This window comes from Gymnogyps californianus, chromosome 13 (assembly GCF_018139145.2).
Source record: "Gymnogyps californianus isolate 813 chromosome 13, ASM1813914v2, whole genome shotgun sequence".
NCBI classification, from domain to species: Eukaryota; Metazoa; Chordata; class Aves; order Accipitriformes; family Cathartidae; genus Gymnogyps; species Gymnogyps californianus.
The window spans coordinates 9,676,448-9,699,774 of record NC_059483.1 but is presented as its reverse complement, the minus strand read 5'-3'; positions in this window follow the sequence as shown (position 1 = coordinate 9,699,774).

Here is a 23,327-nt window from a genome sequence, read left to right as displayed (position 1 = left end):
TTGTTTGGAACATGCCTGTGCCAAAGACCTCCTGTGTGACCACAGGAGTGTATCTTACTTTCCCTGTACCTTTGTTACTTATCTATAAAACGGGTAATATATTCTTCCTTTCTCCATCCTTTATCTCGTCTGTTTAGATGTTAGTTTCTTTAAAGAAAAAATTGCCTCTCACAGCAAGGGAGAAGAGTGCAGGCTCAGTAATAATAACACTGAGACCTAGACATTGTCTGACAAAGGAAGATGATTTCCTCTTTGTCTCCTTGCTCATCAACCAGGGGTATCAGGATGTGCAATTCTTATGAGCCAGTGGGCATATAATGGAAGGCTACATAGCTGGGTAACCACAGGGGCATTCAGTGGCTTTTACCAAGGGATACAAACTGCATCTGAATTAGGAGCAACTGACATTCAGGGTCTCCAACAATACAGGTAATTTGGGCTTGTGTAAGGAAGTAGGACGTACTTATTAAATAGAAAAGTTGTGCAGAGTACTGACCAGAAAAAGAATATGTAAGGGCTATTGTCAATAAGGACTTGAAGTCATCATCCCAGTGAATTGGAAAAAAACCCACACTTGCTGAAATGCATCAACAGAAAGAGGAAAACGCAGAGACAGAGAATACTAATGAAAAGATGTAGTGTGTAAAATCAAGTTCCATCTGCAGTATTGCAGTCAGCTTTAATTACCTTATCATGTATGGGATGCTATCAGTCCTGGAAGGGTGCAGTGCAGGAAGTCAGGGTGGTTCCAGTTTATGAGAGTCTTTGAGACAAAGCAATTATGATGACTTAGGCTTGTTTTCTCTGGGAGATTTCAAGGACACTAACGGAATAGAATTCAAGGTGACACAAAAGTATTAAAGTTACCTTTGTACTCAGCTGGAGAGAACCAGACACCTCTGAGAAGCACATAGCTAAAGATCACAGTCTAAAAGAAGGACTGAAGGTGGAAAAAAGTTACTCAGGAGAGCAACTTACTCATTTCCACAGGAGATCTCCCTCTCTTTTGGAGATCTGGATTATTGTTTGGTCTCCCTTGTGCCATGTAGCTCCATTTGCCATTCTACTGATGAAGGGAGCTCTTAAGGAGCATTAAAGTCACTGAAAGTAATTCCCATTATAGGAACATCACACTGTTAGGATATAAGTTCTATAGTTCTGTATCATCTTTTTCATTGTGATTCCTATATAGGAGCAAGGCCAGGGGACAGAAATGTCACAGAGATGTATAAAAAACAGGTTATCTGAGGAACAAACAAGAGTTCTTTTCCTCTGCTAAGCAAATAGATTCTTCCTGTGCCTAAGTAAACAGGTTATAATAGGGCAGTCTTCTAGTTTGAATGTTAAAAGGTCACCGTTGGCCTCTTTTTGTCTCCTTACAATATCCCTCAGCCCAATAGATTTTTTGTGCAATAATTTCCCATGCTAACAAATTTTTCATTTAATATTCCAATCCTCCTTGGCCAGATATGCGTCCTCTCAAATATGTAACCATTACAATTTCATGTGTTTGGTGATTGTCATTAAGTTGATAAGAGTAACAGAATATGTACTGCATCCTTATAGACTTTTATAGACTGTGGAAATGAACATATGCTGTTAAGACTGATTTGTCTGGCAGTCCAAAAAAACTCTGATCATTGTGGCAGGCTCAAATTCAGCACTTACTGTGTTACTTCACCATTATCGTACTGGCAAACCAACAGAATTAGTAATTCAAACCTCTTGGAAGGAGGAATACATTTCAATGTTCCTTTTTAAAATGACTGTGAAGGACTATGGATCCTTACGTTTTATGGAATGAAAAAAGGTAAAATACTGGAGGACTAGATTTGCTGATCAATACCTTAGAATCCCAGTTACACAAATGATTTCACTTGCACAGCTATAAAAGAAAGTATTGTTTTGTATAGTTAGTTGTAACAGACTCCAGAACTTCATTGTTCATTAAAATGATTGTATTTTTTTAGTCATTGTTCTAATCATAATATAAAATATTAAAAAGTTAAATAATTTATAATTCCCATTCTATAGAACTGAAATGAAGGTGCCCCTCTTTTGTCAACTGGTACAATTGAAATTATTGAAGTTACTCATAGATGAGAGTATGAAAAGCACAGAATTACACCTTTTTTACAGCCCTAGTTATTCACCTGATAACAATTCAGTAAGAGCAAGATGTTCTAATGTGCTTATACTGGACTTAGATACCTATGACTTTAGACACTCACACCACATTTAATTCTCAGATTCACTCTTCAGTTGCCACCTGTAAGTCTATAAATTTAAAACTTGTCCACCAGTAATTGATCATGATCATAAACAGCTAAGTCGTATTTGATCATGATCAGAAATGCCTTTTGCCAGTGCTGGACAGTTCAGAGTCTGTCTCAAATTTGCTGAAATGTTTCGATGCACAAATTGAAGACGTGACAGATCCATATTGAGTTTTCTCTTTTCCTGAGGAGGACTTGACCCTGCAAATTCCATCATGTTGTCCTCAAAACCCAATTATTGATTATTCTAAGAGAGAATACTCATCTCTTGAAGTTGTAGCACATTGCATGGAAAAATTGAATATTAATTGAAAATTCAATATATTTGTATATATAGAGAGATTAAAATAGTGATTGCAAGTAAAATCTGTCTCTCCACTTGGGAAGTGAGAAGTCCTAGGTTCTTTCTCCAATGACACTGTTTATATTTTTGAATTAAGTATATTATTTCAGATAGGTCATATCAAATGGAAATGATAACAGTCAAAACTGAGAGCAACTCTCAAAATCAACCAGGCTGCTGGGAAACAGAAGGGTGAAGATGTGTCTTAAAATCTGCTGAGGCTAAAAAGAGATTTGAGTTTATTTTTCATATCCTTCACGCTCTAACCCTTGATCACCTAGATCAAAGGTAGTGGCAACACCACCACTACTTCTCGCTGTATTTTGTGAAAAGGGATCTGCAGTAGAGAGCCAGCCATTCACATCTGTAAAGTTCTGAGGGGGGAAAATGCCAGAAAAGAGTGGAGATTACGTAATAACTTTTTCTCTCCTTGGCATTTACTATCAATCAGTTACATTAGGCAGCATCTTATTCAACAACGTAGCTTTGAAAGATACCTAGTTCTTCCCTGGCACTGGCATAGGGAGACTAGTTATTTACTCTAGTAGGGAACAAGAAAATCCAGTGGTAAGCCAAAAAATAGGTATTGCATGCTGAGCCTAGGTCACCTTTGTGGAAGAGTTATTAATTATTTAGTGATTCTGAGGGATTCTGCCAGCTTCAGTTGTTCTGATGAATTTTTAATAAATCACTATTAACATAAATGGGAAGTATAAATTGCTTCCATTATGCTATATGCGGTAGTAGCAATGAGGGACTTCTGTACTAAGGTCCAAGATAGGCTGCTTACCTAACAGAAACTGACAGCTGAATGATCCAGTTCTCCTGGGAATGTCCTGAAAAAAACAAAATCTTTTCACCATAAAGGAGTTCGATTTTACAGTTGCCAAAAAGCACCTGAAGCAGTTAAGTTATCTGAAGAACTGACAAGAATAAACAGTATTTTAGTGATCTGCTCCAAAGACTTACCTGGAGGTGGAACTATGTGCTAAGAGAAAATTCAGTTGAGCCAAAGGGACTTTGTTTCCTAAAAACATCTGGCAAAAATAAACTTCTATTAGGAGAGCGTGAGTCTTCCTGAAGCACAGTACTTACTGAATGTATTTTTCTAAATATAATCTGTTGTTCTTGAAAAAAGGTTTAAAGACCAAAATAGTAATTTAAGGATTCATTATCACTAGAGGAATTCCAGTGCTTTCTGTTTTCCCAATATGTTAGAGAATGTTTAATAGGTGTTTGCATTAAATTAGATTGTTTTAACACCTTTTATATTTTGACTGTTGACAGGACAGTGAGTCAACCACAGCACGGTGTTCGATGTGCCTAGACCTTCACCCCAGAGCTAACAGAATGGTTTTAAATTCAGAAAAGCCAACATTTACTTGAAGAAAAACTAGAAATGAAACTTTGTAATTAAATACTACTTAAAACAGCTGGGGAAGACTGAACTACATCATTACAATGTTTTGTACACAGCTATCCCATGTTCCTTCTGCCCTTGCGGGCAGTTGATTTCTTCCAGCCAACTCAGTGACTTCCTAAGTCACTGAGCAAATTCTGTTCTCCTCTTGTCCCTGGGAGGGTCTCTTCATCTTTTGTGAGATTTGCCTGACTGCACCCTTCCCATCCCTGCAGTGTCTTTGCATGAGCTTCAAGCCATCATCTTCATTCTGTGTATCTTTTGCCTGCCCCATGAAGCCTGGAATTGTTTCTGTCTCAACATCCTCAATAGCTTCCCGGAGGAAGGAGTCTGCACAACCTCTCTGCAAGTCTCCACCCAGACAGGCTTCTTAAAAGAACATAAACACAGTTGTGAAGACATAAATAAAACAAATACCATCTGTCATGCTAGCGTTGCCCCATATGTGTAACCACCTTTTCTTAGTCCTTTCAGCTGATTTTCCACCATACCCAAATACACATTTGGCTTTGGCTTATTAAAGAATTTTAGCACCTTATGGGTGCCATTCCCAAACATTTTAAGTGCAATCTTAAATACAACTACCCAAATAATTCTGGATTTTTCTTGTTCAACTACAGCCATTTCTACTTCCTAGTCAGCTGTAGATCAGCTGTACAGTTAAGCTCCTTTTATCTGAATTATCTGTGGTTGTTTTAGTCCTTTCTGACTGTCTTTTTCTGAACATCCCTTACCCCTCACATAAAGAGAAAGGGAATAGGTCAAATTTATTTGGCACAATTTTCCTGAAATCAGCAGTGTTACAGCATACATGACTTCACTGAAACCTTTTTGCTTTGTTGCTGCCAAATGCATTTTTAAAACTACTCTTAGTCCTTAACTTTATCTCTCTTTTTATCTTTGTAAAAGTCCCATAAAAAATGAGGTAAATTTTATTCACTACAAAGGATCATTGACTCCTGTTGAGTGATGACAGAGTCACAGAAGTGACACATTTGTACCAATAGGTTGCAAAGCCAGGGAGAATGCATGAATGAGATGCTCAGGGGGTAAACTGGTGTACCACCACTGTGCTGCAGCCCAGGTGGACAAAATTGTGAAGGAGCTGAACCAGAAAATGAAGCTGCTCAGTATTTCCCAGCTTTGGGAAGTATTGTAAAAGCCATCTAACTTCCTCACAGTTGAATTTTTCTATTGCAAGCTAGCTTTATTGTTGATCCGAAAGAGACATAATCACTAAGCAAGGTAAACCTGTTCTACTTACTGAGATTAAATTAAGCATCAGATTAAATTAAGCATTTCTCATACGTAGTGCAGAAAATTTCATTTCATGTAATTTATTACTATATGTGATATGGGCTGCCTGAAAGTCATACTGTTGCTTTCAGACTGAAGGCTAGAAACCAAGTGTGCAATAAGTGTTCAGTTGTCCCATGACGGAGGGAGAAAAATTCTGACCATAGATGTCAGTTTGAACTTAAAATTAACCATGCTTACATAAAGGTATGCATCTCAACTGACAAATTCATTTTAAAAATGTTCATTCTTCAGTTAAAGCTGCAGTAGTTCTGGATTAGTAAAAAAAATAGGGGGAAAATGTAGCATAGAGTGTGTATAAAAGAAAGCTGTGGAAATTCATCTGCTCCTTGTTTAAAGACTGAACCTTACTGAGACTAAAGAAATTCTGAGAACTAATCTCATTTTAGAGAACATTTAAAATTATTTTCCTGCATAAGGTAGGAATCAAAGAGGAACTTGTCCTGTGAAGAATTAGGCCAAAAGAATTACAATGGCTATGTATACTATTTTAAATTACATTTGCTATCATAGTCATGGCCTTATATCGAAGCATAAGATCACGGTATGAAAGACAGGTCGAAAGGCAACTTGAAAACCTGTTGGCTGTGTAGCACAGAGGTTTACAAAAGACTGTATGAAATACAGAAAATTGGCACTGCCACAATTTGTGCAGCCTTGGGCAGATCATTTTATCTCATGGAGACCCAGAAGGTCTATCTGTCTAGAATGATGATTCTGCTTTTTCCTATCTTTTGTCTGTCCTGCCTATTTATATTGCAAGCTTCTCTACTGAGGAGTACAGTAGAGTCTCTCAGCAGTGATGTAATGCAAATCCATGAATGAAGAGAAAAGCTGTGCTGTCTAACAGTATGGGTCCCATGACATTAGAATTTGTCATGCCTTGATAACATTCTTCTTACCATAATCTTATTAACATGATAAACTCCTGATTCTCATGATAGAAGTACAAGTGAAAATGATAACATGGAATTTCTCTGCATTTTGGCCCTATGGGACCATAACTGACAATGTAGCTCTTGAAGCTGATTGACAGCTGTAACTGCAAGATGAACAGCAACCTCATATTAAGCATCCTGCCCTAGAAGGACAAGGAGCCTCCTACTTAACTGGCCACAGGCAGGGGAAAGCTAGAGGCTGTGAGGAGAAGAATATCAACTAGACGATATATAGTTAGAGGAGGCTTAATTTTCTCCTCTCTTTTACCGATGTCAGTTGGCCGTAATTCGACAGTGTTGTTTTATCAGTGTTAAACCATCCAAGTGATGGAAAAATGAAGTTCAGACTCAGTTGCCACAGGCAGGCATATGATCAGCAAAAGTGCTCACCTCAGCCCCAATTACCATTTAGCAGACATGAGATACCTCCCTTTCTGCCATCACTCGTGTGCTTTTTCCTATTGTATACTGATATGTTGTACTATAGGCACTTAATTTTCTCATTTATTATCGCAATATCAGAACACATTACAGTGTCAGATCATAATGTGAGAGAATGTTTATGTCTCTGCTAGCACAGCTGTATTGGTTACTTGGTACTCTGTAGGCGGGAGGGGGAATGACAGTAAATAATAAGTAAGGAAAATAAAAACAGATTTAAAAGCACATAATATTTTGGTAAGGAATTTTTTTTTATAGCCATGGCTTTGGGGAAAATTACTTTTATGGCCAGCTTTTCAACAGGCCTGCACAAATGTGCCTATAGTGTTTGCAGGTGCAACCATTTGTATGCGAGGCATGACTGTCTAAAGAAAAAGCTTTCAGCAGGCTGAGAGAGTTCCTTTTTTCTTCCTACTTGCTTTTAAAACACAGGTGTTCTAGGTAAGAAATAACAAACTATGAGCTCCTTAAGCTATGTGGCTGGAAGAGTGAGAAAGGCTCGGCATCTTGGGTGTTAAACTTTCCTGAGAAATCTAGTCCTGAATTCTTCTGAATGTCACAGTGGATGCAGCTTGGTGCAGAAGCTTGAAAAATCTGGCCTTAACATCTAGATGACTCCATCTGATGTAGCTTTGGTTTTTCTTTCCCTCACTCTTTTCCTGCTCCCCACCCCCCATTTATATGCAGATATGCACACACACACACGCATGCACACACGCGCACGCACACATGCATGTGTGTGTGTACATGTGTATAAGTTTATATGGGTGCATGTATACGCATAGACACAGCTACAGAGAGAGAAACACAGACTGTGTATTTCAAAAAATGCAAATCTTTCCTATTCAATCATAACCTGCCTGCAAGCAATGTGTTTAATCATTCTAGAAAAGATACAAGTTGATAATTTTATTCAAATGAAGGAATTGAACAGAACTTAGAGGTTAGAAATCCTGAAGGCTGATTGCTAGGGTTGAGAGCATATATTTATAAGCAATTAATGGCATGCTTGGTTTTTTTTTCTCCTACGCGTTTTTTGCCAATGATAAAGTACTCCCTGTATGGTATCCACTAGCTGTATTATCAAATAGAAAGGAATAGATGAAAGAAATAAGCCACAAAATCCTGGAATATACTTATTCTCTGCCCACACACAGCTATTCTCTCCTCCTTTTCTCAATGGGCTGTAATTTCTCCTTGCCCTTTGAAAGAAAGCAGAACTATGAAGAAAATTGTAAACATGTTTAAGAATTGGTCACAAAATGCTAATATATTACAGTCCTGTTGTGTCACAACCTGTATGTGGTGAATACATAAACATATGCAGTAGCACTAATTATCAGGCACATTGGCTGAAAGTGGAGGTAAGCAGGAGCAAATACTATTTTCATTGAGTATTAGATATGTACGCCTTTAAGAAACGACAGATAAGGAGGACAAATGTTTTTTTTTAATTGCGGTTTTAAACTGTTGCATTCAAATTAAATCCATAGTTCTTCTTTTTTGCCACACAGAAAACCATAAACCTTCTCTCCAGCTGTTGACTGGAAAAGATTTGGAAACAAAACAGTGTTTCTTGGAAAACAGTGATTTGTCAAAAGCTGAAGTTTTCACATGAATGTACCATATTTTTTGACACGTGAAAAAATGTCTTAGGTTCAGAAATTTCTGGGAAAAGGTGGAGGGGAGGAAAGAGACTGGGACTGACCCCAGAATATCTTGAAGGTAGGGTGCTTGCACAAGTGTGGGTGATCAGTCCAAGACTTCATTTGAATGAACAGTTAATTACTTCTAGATTATTCCACCATGAGAGACCCTTCTCATTACAGTCTGGTGTAGAGCCCTGTCTTGTGACACGGGTATATTGACTTACTCCTAGATCTTCCTCCTTTGGGAGTGAAGGATTAACATAGCTAAATATTGTATTAATTCAAACTCAAGGACTACAATGACTTAAGAAAGAAAAATGGGACTGGAAAGGACCTCGATAGATCCTGTAGTCTACCTCCCTGCACTGAGCACTCAGGGAGTGGACTGGATTATAGCAGTTTGGAGAAGGGACCTGTTTGTGTGGTAGCTCTCTCCTTTCCCTTGCTGGAAACTGCAGCCACTTACTTTGGAAGAATAGTGTAACTTGGAGTAGGGAAAAAGAAGACAGACAGACGTTTGTTCAGGTAAACTCTCCAGAATTAGCATTCATTAAATTGAACGCATGAATTTTTTCCCTTAATCATCTTTTTTTCTCTTCAGAACAACTGACAGAAGTTAAGTATTTTACCAAAAGTGCTGAGTGCGTCAAGAAGCGTGCATGAAATAATGGCAGAATTATTGGTGTTTTCCAGTCAAAAGCATCCATCGGTACCAGCATTCTCTAGTCTTTCAATATGTAGTCTACAAGTCTACTGTATCACTGGAGTCACCAGATCAGCATTGAGAAAAGACTTGTTAAACTAAAACATCATAAGTCATCTAATCTCAAAAGCATGCACGTAATTTCTTCTCGTACCAAATACCTTCCTTAGACATTTGGATTTAGTAGTCATGTTTGTGGTTTGGCATTGAGAGTTGCTAGCCACCATGTTCTCATACTTTCTGCTTTATCTATGCGAACATAAGGAAACCATCCAGATGCAGAGCATTCAGTTGCACGTGAGGCGCTTTGTCTTGCTCAGCAGCACAGAAGTCATGCAAGTTCCTTCTCAAGGTTCATGTGGGATGATGAAGCCCAAAGACTTTAGATAGTCCAAAGACATACAAATTTCATGTCATCTCTTCTTGCCGTGGGGCTAGTCCCCAAATTCCTGAAACCTGTTTCTCCAGGAATTCTTAACCCGTAGGAAAATACTGGTTACTTTATAGATGTGTGTTGCTGTGCTGTCATCTAGTGGCAAGGATGAATTAGACGTCATTCAGTGTCATTCAGTGACAGTGGCTGACAAGGTGTCCCTTTGCTGGAAATAAAGGCATGGTGTTCAAAAGCTCTCACCTTTGCTACGTGCGGCACCACCGCAAAGGTCACTTCCTCAGTTTGCGCTCTGCAGAAAATCACTGCTGCGTAGAGCCGATGGAATGGGCTGCGCAGTGGAAACTCTTGTTGCAAACACAGGCTCTACAGAACCGTGGCACTTCCTGCCACACGATCTTCCTCTCCATCTTCTGTCATCCACCTTGTCTGCTAACTATTTGCAGACAAATACTTGAAGCTGGATTTTAAACAGTGATTGATATTTTCTTAACTACTGCCATTCGGAGCAGTGTCAACTAATGAAATGAGTAATTAAATCTATAATTATCTAAGACCAAGAAGACACTTTTCCCTCAGCAAAAAGTCCTTCCTCCTGCATTCATTTTTAATTGACTTTTGGCGAAAAATTAGAAGTGCTACAATGCAGGTTTCCAGGAGAAAACAGACAAAAATACCTTCCAGAATAACCCACATTTCTTTCAGTATTTAGCAAGCTGACTGATGTCAGTGGACAGACTTACTGCCATTGATTTCTAAGGGCTTTCACTCAGATCTGTAATATCATACATGAGGTAACATTACACTGGCTTGTCCTTAGTTTGCATTGGTGATGTTATTATTAACACATATAAAAATTTACAGTCCTGAGTTTATTTTCAAACAGCAAGTGCAATGCTTGAATTAATGTCTTGCATTACTTTTTGTAAACTGCTTATGAAATTATGTAGAAAGTAATAGAACCTTAACAGTTAAACTGGTCACAACATCTGTAACACCTTTTTGGCATCACCTTCTGAACAATGCTGGGCTTGGCTAGATTAGATAAACCACTTGTAGCATATCCTTTGCTCCTTGAAATGCTGATCTTGTTACCATTTTGATAGGAAGCCTGGCAGCTGCTCTTCAAAACTTACCGTCTTCTTTATAGATGGAGTTTCTCATATGAGTGGAGTGACTGGAGGACAATCCATCAAAGGTGGACTCTTCATAGTTATCAGACTCTGAAAAGGAAACATCAATGAGCAATCCTCACTGCAAAGCACAACTATCAAAGAACCATTTTGCGAATATGTATAAATGGTCTATTTTCATTCCTGCAAAATGGAGTCAACAAATAATGCTAAGATTCCTTTTTATGAGGAAGTTGGAATTTGTGTTCGTATTTCCCTGTCTTCGTAAAGTACAAATTGTGCTCTGTCACTGAATTTAGAAAGATCCCTCAGTTCAACCAAGCACAGTAAAAAGATACCTAAGTCTCCAAGCAAACAGAAGAATGTGACAGGGAACATTTAAGCACATCCTTAAATACCTTGCCTCTCTGAGGACTTCAGCAGATTCTCAAAAGAGAAAAAGAATGATGCTCGACATTTATGACCTTTCTTGTTTTGTCCAAGTCACAGACCTCTATCCCTATAGTAATGGAAAATATTAATGAGAGTAAGAAACATTCTGTTTTCCAAATTAATTATAATTAGTCAGAGGCAGTAAATCAATGACCTTTCACATTGGAATATGATAAGAGATTTCTTTATAAATAAATTCCAGAAGAGCTTTAGTTTATCTTTGGCTCAGAATTTCATCTTCCTTAGGTGCTTTATAGAAACAAAATTGCATCTTCTTAATTAAGAAATTGAAAGACAAGCTGTAACAAGGTCAATCAGGTTGAAATAGCTGCATCCTCATTATAATGTAAATGCTTCTTCTATTAACTTATAATATCTTGATATAGTAAATGGTTATATATAAATAAAGTGTTAAATAAAAACAGAAAAGTTTAAGTAAGTCAAATACAATGAGTAAAAGTGTATGTGCTTATATAAAAAAGAGAGCTAGGCTTTTATACAGAAATAGAAAAAATACAAGCTCTTTGTTAGCAAGAGTTAAGAATGATTTAACACACGTACATCAAAAAAGAGGTGGAAAAGATATCCAAAGCATTCCAGTGTCACCTCGAAACGTTTGGTCAGGGCTTTATGGGCAATGATGACACTTGAAACTAAGATTGAGTTAAAAGCAGTATGTGAAGAAAGATGAGAGCTGAAATGTTCACTGCCACAGTAACTACAATACTATTGTCATCACTGAATGTTGCTTTTCATGAATGACCATTTGTACATGTATTTTATCCTTTTTGCAATCATTCTTTATACATTCTCATTTCTTTAAGCGGAGGCCCTTTGTGTCTGTTCACAAATCCAGACCCAGCTCACGATCCTTGCTCCAGATGTTCACAATACCTACATAAATAAACACAGTTTAGCAGTTCTGACACTGAATGGAGGAATAACTTGTGAATTATTATTTTTCATCACTTATAAATTTGTAATTTCCTCATCAGAGCAACAGACAAAGGGAAAAAGAAGCAAGGATGTCTTGAGTTTGACTTGATTGTTTCTCCATTTGATTACATGTGGAAATAAAAGCATAATTATTCCATTTAATGTCATAATCTTCTCTCAGCCTCCTACTTACAAGTTTATTTCTTTTTGTCTAAGCGTGGAAAAAGGCCCATAAAATTCTATCCTTGCTGATGATTCTTTTGTATTGATAATCCTTGTTTTGACTTGGTTCTTTCTGAAGATGCTCTTAAAATGTAGATCACAGATAGTGTTACTTACTGTATGAGGCAGCTTTCAAATTTTCTTTCTGTTTCACCTCTTTCTCAGCATACAGGAGCTTTTTTCCAATTCTTTTCAGCTCCAGAGCAGACATTAAAACTTTTCTCTGTTTCATAAACATATTCAGCTTTGTCTTTACATACATTCGGTCTTTGTCATACAAGGACATCACCACAGATTTTTTCGTGTAATTTATGCATTTTGCTACTATTTAACTCATATAATGGATCTCTTAAGATGGACTTGTGACGAGGATTGATTATTTTTTGTACTTGGAAGAAAGAACCATTTTATATATATATATATATATATGAAAATGCTGTCTACTTCACAGAGATGAATTTGGTTAAAATCCAAGAAAACTGAACTTTAATGTATATAGTTTCCTTTATTAGAAGAGTGTGCAATTGCTACGCCCACAGAGAATCTGTATAAATTCATCTTACTTTCCTTGGGTGTGCAAACAATACCAAAAAATAGCCAAAGTTAGCATATTCTATATAAAACACATTTGCATATGCTACGCACAGCTTCCTACGCTCTTCATCTTTAATTTAGCAATGGCTGGATGATGAAGTCATTGAGTCTCAGAAATGTGCTCAGGTCAGGGTCTAAAGCTTTATACTTCATCCAAATACCATTTTGGTTTGGCTCTTTTTACTGAGATGCAATCCATCGTGGTATAGAAGATTTAAGTGAGCACCATCAATAAATCAAGCAGAAATGAATGTTCTACTACAAATTATATTGCAGCCAGCTGCAAATGCTACATGACCAACTTTTTTTTCTAAGTTTGAGGCCAAATCATGACATTAAGGACTGAGCTAAGGTTTGTGGCTGTAGAAAGGAATCCAAAAAGAACTTGGATGCATTAATATCTATGATGAGAACTGAACCTACACAAATACTTTGTTTCATTGCCTTTGACAATAGCTACAGGACAGGCTCTTCTGACTCAGCCTATGATTTGTGCATACTTAATGCAAGTCTGTCTTTGTAAGTAACAAGGCTTTTTACTTCAGTAATCGATCTGTGCTGTTTTCATGGCCATAGTTAATTCTGTTGTATGCCACCGTGAAGGCTATGTTGTAGGCGACAAAGATTCTATTGCTTGGAAAGCTAATGAAAATATGGACCAAAATTTTTTACTCAGAGTAATTAAGTGTAGCAGTATTGACGCTGTGAAATTTATTCTGAGCTACCACAGCCAAGAAAATGGCCCCAACTTTCCATCACATTGTTTCTATTTTGCAGTGGCATCCATGACTTTCAGCAGTCTCTTTTCAGTCACTGAAGAAAGGTGAAAACATCCAGCATGTTTTATGAAAGCACTTAAGGTTAGACAGTCTTAAGGTTAGAATGTCTCCCAGTGTATCAAAGAGTCCAGTTAGACTTAATGAGTTTAAACAAATGACCAATTTGTCCTGGACAGTTCTGGAAAAAGGACACAGCTTCTGGCTGGAAATCTTTAGAATTCTAATTCCTGCTGGAGTTCTCATCAGCATACAGGATTGCCATCTCTCCTGGCAAGTCAGGAAGCTGAAAGTAGGGATTTCCATTGCTGCAGCAAGAAAAAAGTAAAAAGGGATTCCAGCCCTTTGTATCAAGTAACCCAGTGCAGTTGGTGTGGTCACTGCCAAAAGCCCGTAGCTCTATACTGTCAACTGGAAGTAAAAAATCATTAATGTAGGGAACCTTGTGGCATGCCAAGAGGTAGACTCAAGACGGTAAACAGGACAATAAGTTGTTCCACTTTTAAATTTTCAACACAAACTCCTAAGTCAGGAAACCACTTAAGTTTGGACCTTAGAGGTGTGTGCTGAAGATAAAGAGGGCATAGTATTAGAAACATAAATTGTTCGAACATTTCGAACATGGACATGAAAACTTATACATTCTCCCAGTGATTGGGTTTGGTTGTTGGTTTGTTTTTTCAATCACATATTGAAATACAGGTCAGTGTATTAGGTACCCAGGTTGTAAACCCAGAAATTAGATAAGGAAAAGATAAACCCACAAACCACTGGGAATTAGATCAGCTAGAATTTTATTGCTTGTCTTTTAAAACAAAAAGTAGTGCATTTCAACATCAGTCAAAATTTGCATTTTTCTGCACTGTAACAGACAACCATTTAGTAGTATTTGCTACCAAATGTGACTTGCTAATGCAAGATTCCTGTATTAATTTAATGGGAAAGTAATTGTGTTGTAAAATACATAATCTCAGGTAACCTACTATGACATTTACATTTGATTACCATATCAATGGCTGTTCCTTTGCATTACAGATACCTTTGGTGGTGTTCTTTGAAAAGTGCAGAGACATAATGCAGTATGCAGTATTTCAAGCAAAAAAATCTCCATTAGGAAGGCGTTACGGTGGTAAATGGCTCTCCAGTGCTTCAGCACCTTAATTTAGATGTTTCTCTATTTTTTTTTTTCCTTTTTAAAATGAAGAACACAGATAATGCTTCACAAATAATTGTACTTGTTTTCTGCTGCTAATGTCACAGACATCAGAGAGGAGTGCTGGAGCAGGTAGCCCAATTGTTCTATGCTAACACTGTTCCACCAGCTTGTAAGTGCATTATGATGACCCTGTAGTATGGGTTTTTTTAATATTCTTATGGCTTATGCCATGAGATATACAGTAAGAAAAAACACAGCACGCAATGTGCAGCTGCATAGGAAATGCTTTTCATTAACCTAGAAGACTAGTAATAAAGCTAAATTAGAATCAAATATTTCCTGAAGCACCTTGTAATCATTATTTGGGGGAACAATTTCATTAAGAGACACATGTTTCATATCAAATACTTGTAGCCAATCATCAGAGAAGATATCATTTGCCATGTTTCTTATAAACTATACATTTTATCCTTCACCTTAATATTGTCCAGAAATAGCTTCCAGACATCTTCAGATTAGTCAGTTCACTTTTTAATTAAATAGGTTATTTTTCCTCAGTAGAACAATGCACTGAATATAGTGATATTTCCTGTTCTCCTTTTCCAAATGAATTTTTTTTTTGCAAGCAGAAATGCAATGTGCAACACTGGGATGTAACTTGTGCAAATTTGCTGTAAATATATTTGCATTACATAGCCATTTCAAGAATGTTCTAACTCTGTAGCTTTTATTTCATTGTCAAGGTTCAGAATACTTGGAGTCTCTGAACAACTACATGTACAGAACAAACTTTCTTTGATATTATATCTCTGTCAATGGCAATAACAGAGTGTGAATGCCATCTTTAATTGGCAGATCTGCTGAAGGAGAACAGCCTACTACAGTTATCAGCAGCCTCGGGTTACCCTCTAGCAAAAGTGTCAGTTCCCCTGGATGCAAGGCCTAGTCTTTCCCTGGCTGAGGGTTTCAGTGTGGTTTTGGATTACTTGCTGAAATAAGAGCAATTGCCCTTTTTCATTACAAGCTTCTAGAGACCCAAAATAGAACAAAAAGGTTGGGATTGGCCCGGTTCTGTTGTTGAAGGGATTCTAAGTGATGCAGGTGACCTAATAACGGCTGTAAAACTTTTTTGTGGAGGATTTCTTCTTATGCAGGCAGACTCAGATGAATTGAAACGAAATAAATTAAAATATAATACTTTGAATGACATGAACCCCTAAGATTGGCTCAAATTCTGACTTTTCTAATATATCACCTTCTTCAGAGCAGTCTTTCTCTTATAAAACACAGATGACACTGTTGAGTGGATGGATCCCATTGGCAGAAAAGTGCCCAACTTGATCTTTCTGTGCTTTCCAAACACTTCCTGTAGGCACACAGCCAACACATGCTTGTTACTTGCCTTACAAAGGCTTTGATGATCCTAGATATTTAATCTAATTGAACTGAACTATGGGTCCACCACAGCATAACCACAAAGCATCTTATAAATATCTTGTGTCTGAAGGATTTGTCCCAAACAGCCGGGCAGCTTCATTAACTCTGCCTTCTTCTGTTTCTCTCTTTCTTTTTGTTCTCTCAAAGCACATGTTACTCAAAATCATCATAGCTCCACATCTACCCAATGTTATGCTGCATCTTTTGGTCCTCAAGGAACTGGACTCTTGGTTTACACTAGGAGTTTCTTCACAGGGACTTGTAGTTACATAGTGCTCTCAAGGAGAATTTTTGAAATCTGAAATTTAAATAAAATGGTATCATATATTTAGTGTCTGTATTATATGGTTTTCACCTGAAGTTTTTATAAAGTGAATAGACTAGGAACTCAGAAATACAAAATCTTTTAAATGAGTTTTCTAAATACATGATCTTGGCATTTAAAAATCATCCCATGTAATGAAGAGTTTTCTTTTTCAAAGTGAACTGAAATTAGTTCCCAGACCGAATGGTATTTTTTTGCTGTGCAGTTAGATACATTTAACCTCTGGGGTTCTGACTTACATCTTTTCCTATACCCAAATGATCATTAAGACTTAAGGTCAGTGGCATGGAATTTGTTGCAAATGCATATTAATAGAGGAGGAAATCAGCTTTGCAAAGACCGACTGTAGGGCTGTCAGGAGAACCAGTGCACTACATGGTTAATTATTACTTCAGTGCCAAAACACTTTGACCAGCTATAATTACCCAATTCTAAAACTGGAGCAATTAAATCTCTTTAGACTTCTTATTGCTGCAGAATCGTGGTAGCTATATGATTGCAGCTCTGCGGTTTGGAAGGACAGTTATGTGCAGTACTTCTAGCTCTGAGTGGCAAGCACATTCCCCACCATGGTCAGCCTTGCTCACCAGCATGTTGCTGTCTCATTCAACTCTAGGAATACATGCTTTGCCCAGCATAAGATCCCTGGAGTTGGATGCCCCTTTGGCTTGTGCTGCCCCTAGAGAGGCTGTATCTTATAAGCAAGGCCCCCTTTCCCTCTCCACGGTGCTTTATTAATGTTAAGCCTTGCCATTAATGCAGAGTGTTACCATGTATCTATAGCTACTTTCATCCAAGCATATAAAACCATTTATGAATATTAATGTATTAAACCTAATAACACCCCTAGGATGTAGATGAGAATTTCAGCATACTCTTTACTGGTGTTTAAACATATAAAGAAGCAACTTCAGACAGTGGTAAAAGGCTAAGATGATGAACAGAGTGCCTTTAGGAGTGAGTCTGGATCAGAGATGCTATGATGTGGCTTGCCGGTTTCCTACTCTAAGCCACTGACCAGAGCTAGAAGCAAAATCCAGGAGAACTAGTTTCTGCCAGTCATTATTACTAGTTCTTTTTTTTGCAATTATAATAGTACCCAGACTTTCCAATTAAAATTCAGGGCCCCATAGTTTCAGGTACTGTTGAACCACTGGTGCATGGTAGAGCCCCTACCCTAAAGAACTTAAAGCCTAAGTAGATGAGATATAGAAAGCTTAAAAGAGAAAACAGAGTAGAAAGAAATTCACACAGTGGAGATGGGAAGACACTCCTCAAGTCCCAGTCCAGGGACCTTGCCTCTGTACATAGTTTCTTTCCTTTGTATTAGTCAGCTGATAACTTCCCCCCCGACTTCAAATACTAAACACTTCATTTACTCAGGCAGACAACTCTCCTGATATCTTGCAACATTAGGAAAAGGTTACTTTTAATGTTTTCTGAACTGGAACATGACAAGGAGCAACTCAAAAGAATGAAAGGCAAAGTTGAAAGTGATAGTTGAAAGGTGAGAATTACATGAAATCACTTAATTCCAAAAATTCAGGAGTGTTTCTTGCTTATGAAACACTTACTTTCTGAAAATTATCATCTTTGAGATTAAAAGCTAAGATTTTGCTAAATTCAGGGTACAGCTATGAGAAATGAGAAGGAACTGATGTCAACCTATGTCAACAGCTGGTGGATGAACATCGTGGGGACCATTACAAATAAAAGTGCCTGTGGTATGCAGCAGGACAGCAGCTGATTATAGCCTTCATGCTCAGTGGCAGAAAACTGCCTGGACAGGGTGAAAAGGCCACAACTTTAACATCACTTCAGCACTTCCTACCTATTGCACAGAGAAATGGGAGCAAATCTGATGCACCCCCATGCCATAGCACGAGTGAGGGCAGCTTGTATGTACCTGTGCTGGGAATAATTAGGCACACTGCAGGGCAGTCAGAAACTTGTAGACTTCACAAGCATTAGGATGCCTGAGCAATAGTATTTCCCAGTCCGCACCCAACAACTCATATGTCCACAAGGAGGGGCAAATACCCTCTCTCTTTTGCACCAGGGCACTCCCCAGCAGAGCCGGAAGAAGGGCTGCAGCCCAGCTACCACTTAGCACAACTCACTGACATAAAATGTTCACACATGAGTCAAGATCTGTAAAACAGCTGCCTGGGAAATAGAAGAGGAAGACCCCACCGTTGATGTGGTTTGGGGTTTGGATGCAACCCTGGAGGAAAGCTTCTGTTACCCTTTTACCTTTTGATTGTTGGCTTTTTGGTTATAAATATTACCATGGAGGAGAAGCCCAGGCTGACTGCACCTGTCACCCGAGTGCTGCCGAGTCATTCCCCAGCTTCAATCTATGCGCAGATGTACAGTGGTAACGAGACAGCACTCTGGAGTCTAATGGGCTTGTTTCTTTGAGGATAAGAACAATTAATAGTAATTTATAAGTCCTGTACTAAGGGAATTTATAACCAATTAATAAAAATGTGGCTGTTGCAGTTAAACACAATAAAAATTACTCTTTATGCACTAAAGGAAAGACACATACACTTACATAATCATGTTCATGTCAGCATTGTTTAATGTATAAACTGTTTTGTGTATATGTAGCTACCTTTACTGATAAAGAAGTAATTATTAATCAGAGTTTGTACAATATTACACTAAGTATATGATGCACTAATCTATTATCAAAGAATGGGCTTTTACGATATTCAAAATCAAACTATAGGAAAGCTGTTGAGTTGTACTCGCATCATGGATCCCTGCCAGGGGTGGCTGCCAGCCCTCGCCTGTCCAGCTCACTCAGGCTTGCAAGTCTGAATGAATCCATTAGCTCTGTGATGAGAAGTGAACCTCAACTAAACTACAAATAATGAGATGTAGTACCTTGGTCAAAATTAAAGACTTCAGACAGCTGATACCAAGGCAAAAGGATATGCTGTGACATCAGTTTATATTATTTCATTATTTTTGTGCTGAAACAACTGAACTCCAATAATCTACAATATATGGACTAAAAGAAATCTCTTGGGAGACCCTCTAGCAGCACTTTATTGGAAACAAGAGAAAGATCTTTACTTTCCATTTTATCCACAGGATTTTATTCATTTTCTTCACCTGCATCTTTATTTCTTAGGAAATAGAGGCCATTTTTCATCTCATCTAAGGCCTGACCAGCTTCTTAGCACATTAGCATCTTTGCAGATTTAGTATGATTTCCACTCGGGGTTATCTGATTTTTTCCACTAGTCAGAAAAGCAGGATTTGCTTGCGTGCTCACAGTAACATCACAGGAAAAAGTACTTGGCACTACAAACTGCAGTTATTAACCATTGGGCATAACTCTGGAAACCAAAAGTTCCTTTCTGATTTGTGTGCTGGTAGGTTACAAATACAACACTTGCAGAAGAAGATTTCCTGGCAGAGAAGCAATAGATTGAACAGTGGGAAGGCTATGGTTAGCTTTTAGCTTAAATTAAAATAGAAAAGAAATTAGAAAATCAGTACAGCATAAGAAGAGCTTGTTGGCATTGTCTTTTAAGGGTAATGGTAAAATAATCTATGGAAGTGATGCTTAGAGTACAGACAATGTGAATTTCAACTTAATTTGGGTAAATATAGAACTTTATGATAGCAATTTTTGAGGAACCACCTCATCTTGCAGTTCTTTTCTGTGAGTGCCAGGAAAGGAAATCTCAAAAGTAGAAACCTAATATTTTAATCTGATTACTGTCAGAGAGCAGATGATTCAAATCATGACAAAGCCTAAGCAATGGGAATGGAAGCCGGGGGGGGGGGGGGGGGGAAGTATTAAGAAAAGCGTAGAGCATACAATACTTCAGTCTGATGGCATCAGAAAAAAGCTCCTGGTTTCTCAGAAGTGCAGGCAAATTTGATTTTTGCTCTTCTGAAGAAAATAGCTGGGACTGAGGAGCAGGAAGAGATTTGTGGATAGTAAGGCAGCACCTTCTGCTTTCATGGGACGAGCAGGAAGGATGGTGCTGCTCCCTTGCCCCACTTCCTGCCTGCCCTGTCCTCTCCTGTGGCATCAGAAGGAGCTGTCAGTATGGCTCTGGGGTAACCAAAATAGAGTGATGTTCCACAGCCAAGCCCTGGCAATTTTGACACCAATGACTGTCTACCACTCTGGGTACCAGCGGTTTTTTTGCCCAAGCTCAATCTGGATGGCGCTGTGGGCACTGCTGGATACCAGAATAAAACAGCGGGATCTGAAAAGCTAGAGCTGTGGACAAAAATAGATGGCCAAAGATCAAAGAAACAAAAGCAAATTCATATCTTTGAGAGGGGAAGCAATAGCGTCCAAACAGGAACTTAGCAAGTCAGACACATTTGGAAAGCAGTGGAAGAAATGCAAGTACGAAAACAGACACCAGAACACAAATCCAATGATGTGACATAATTCTGCATCAGATCAAGGTATAAAAACATAGACAAATACAGAATAATGTACTCAGTAGAGGCATTTGGGGGAGAATTATAGAAATCATCAAGGGATGCTGAGACTAGTCTGAAGAAGAAGATTAAAATGATGAAGCAAGCTGCATTCATACAGCTGCAGTTCCAGCACTGACTTCCAGTAGGCACACTTTGATCAATCATGTAAGAATCATTGTCATGGTTTAACCCCAGCTGGCAACTAAGCCCCACACAGCCACTCGCTCACTCTCCCCACAGTGGGATGGGGGAGAGAATCAGAAGATTAAAAGTGAGAAAACTCGTGGGTTGAGATAAAGACAGTTTAATTGGTAAAGCAAAAGCTACACATACAGGCAAAGCAAAACAAGGAATTCCTTCACCACTTCCCATCGGCAGGCAGGTGTTCAGCCATCTCCAGGAAAGCAGGGCTCCATCACACCCAACGGTTACTTGGGAAGACAAATGCCATCACTCCGAACGTCCCCCCTTCCTTCTTCTTCCCCCAGCTTTATGCACTGAGCATGACATCATATGGTATGGAATATCCCTTTGGGCAGTTGGGGTCAGCTGTCCCGGCTGTGTCCTCTCCCAGCTTCTTGTGCACCCCCAGCCTACTCACTGGTGGGGTGGGGTGAGAGGCAGAAATTACCTTGACTCTGTGTAAGCACTGCTCAGTGGCAATGAAAACATCCCTGCATTATCAGCACTGTCTTCAGCACAAATCCAAAACATAGCCCCATACTAGCTACTCTGAAGAAAATTAACTCTACCCCAGCCAAAATCAGCGCAATCATGAAGGAATTAAAAATGATAATTAAAAGGGGGAAGGTTCAGGGTTGCCAGTATGTCAAAGTAATGGAGGAGAGACAGGAGTAAAATGTAAGATACATACATCTCTCATAAGCAAAGGCAGTTCTCACTGATATCAAGGGGAGTAGCCTGCACATATCTGAAGGCAGAATATGCCCGGGAATCATCCTCTGAGACTGTCAGCTAAGCACCTTTCAAAAGCATTAAGTACACATGCTAAGATGTATCCCTAGCTGCATGAAGCCACTTAGCAAGAACCAAGTGACAGACCTTGGGAATGCTTTGCAAGATCAAATCTAGGCTACTACGGCTACATTTTTTCCCATTTGGAGATGAATCCAACAGTGAAAATCACTTCCAAAATACTTAAATGGAGAGAGTTGAATTCTCAGGTCCATATTCATAACAAGTAGTTCCCTGAGCAGCCCGAACCAACATTGCCTGTTTTTCTGTGGATTACACTCAGATTGCCTCCATGTAGTTCCCAATATCTGATAAGGTGTGAGATGTGATTGAAGTTTTTTTCCCCTTAGCAGAAGCATTAGGATCGCCTCTTCCCTCTCACTGCCTACTACTGTGTATGAAAGCTGTAGGAATTAGACACCTCCATCCCTGTGCCTATCCCCACAATTGCACGATCCCAAGAAACCAGTCTGAAACATTGTTTGAGCATGTTATCAAGCATCACAGTCCAGTCTGCTGGCTGATGGCTTTCCAGTGGACTTTTTGCAGTGGTCCTACGTAAAGCCACCACATGTCCAGAGCTGCTGCTATTTTAAGAGTTAAAGCACTAAATGTTTAAAAATTAAATTTTCAGTGTGATGACCTAAGAATCATTCCAGGATACCAAGAAAAAGATACTAATTCAGAGAAATCTACCATCTCACTACAGAATCTACAGGGCTGTTTCTTCTTTTTGCTTTTTGATATGTCCATCTCTTTCTCTCTATTTTATTTTTCTAAGTGTTTTCATTGATTTCTTTTTCATTTTATGCACAAACTGAACACAGTTAATCAGTGGATACAAAATGCATCCTGCAACATTGCCAGTAGACTAACGTAAGGGGATTCAATTGCTGAATTGTCCTAAGATTAGGCCTAAGCCACAGTATAAGCTTCATTGATCCAAGCACAGTGAGATATCCATTCAATAATATGTGTTTTAGCAAGGTTTTCCACTTGTAAAGACTTCCTGCAAATTAGGGTTCATCCAATATGTTCTATAAACACGGTGGATCAAATCTTGCGTCAGTTTAAAAAAACATCTCACTCCTTAGGAAAGAAGCAGTGTAACTGGGTGTATTGTGTAAGCAAAGAGACACACATGTAATGAAGTTAGCTATCAAGAGAGCCATATCTGTCGAGCTGCATGGTTAATAGACACTGTGCTTCCTGACAAGCTGCCTCTAAAAAGCCAAAGGATGAAAGAACAGAAGATGTGCTGGTGTTCATAAAACCATAGGTTCGGTAAAGCTGTTGTTGTTACCAGCTGAGCAGTTCTTAGATGTAAGCACTTGCAGTGGAGAGGTTTCAAAAAGGCGCCTGGCTCTGGTCATCGTGCAGTGCCATCCCTGTAGTATCTGAA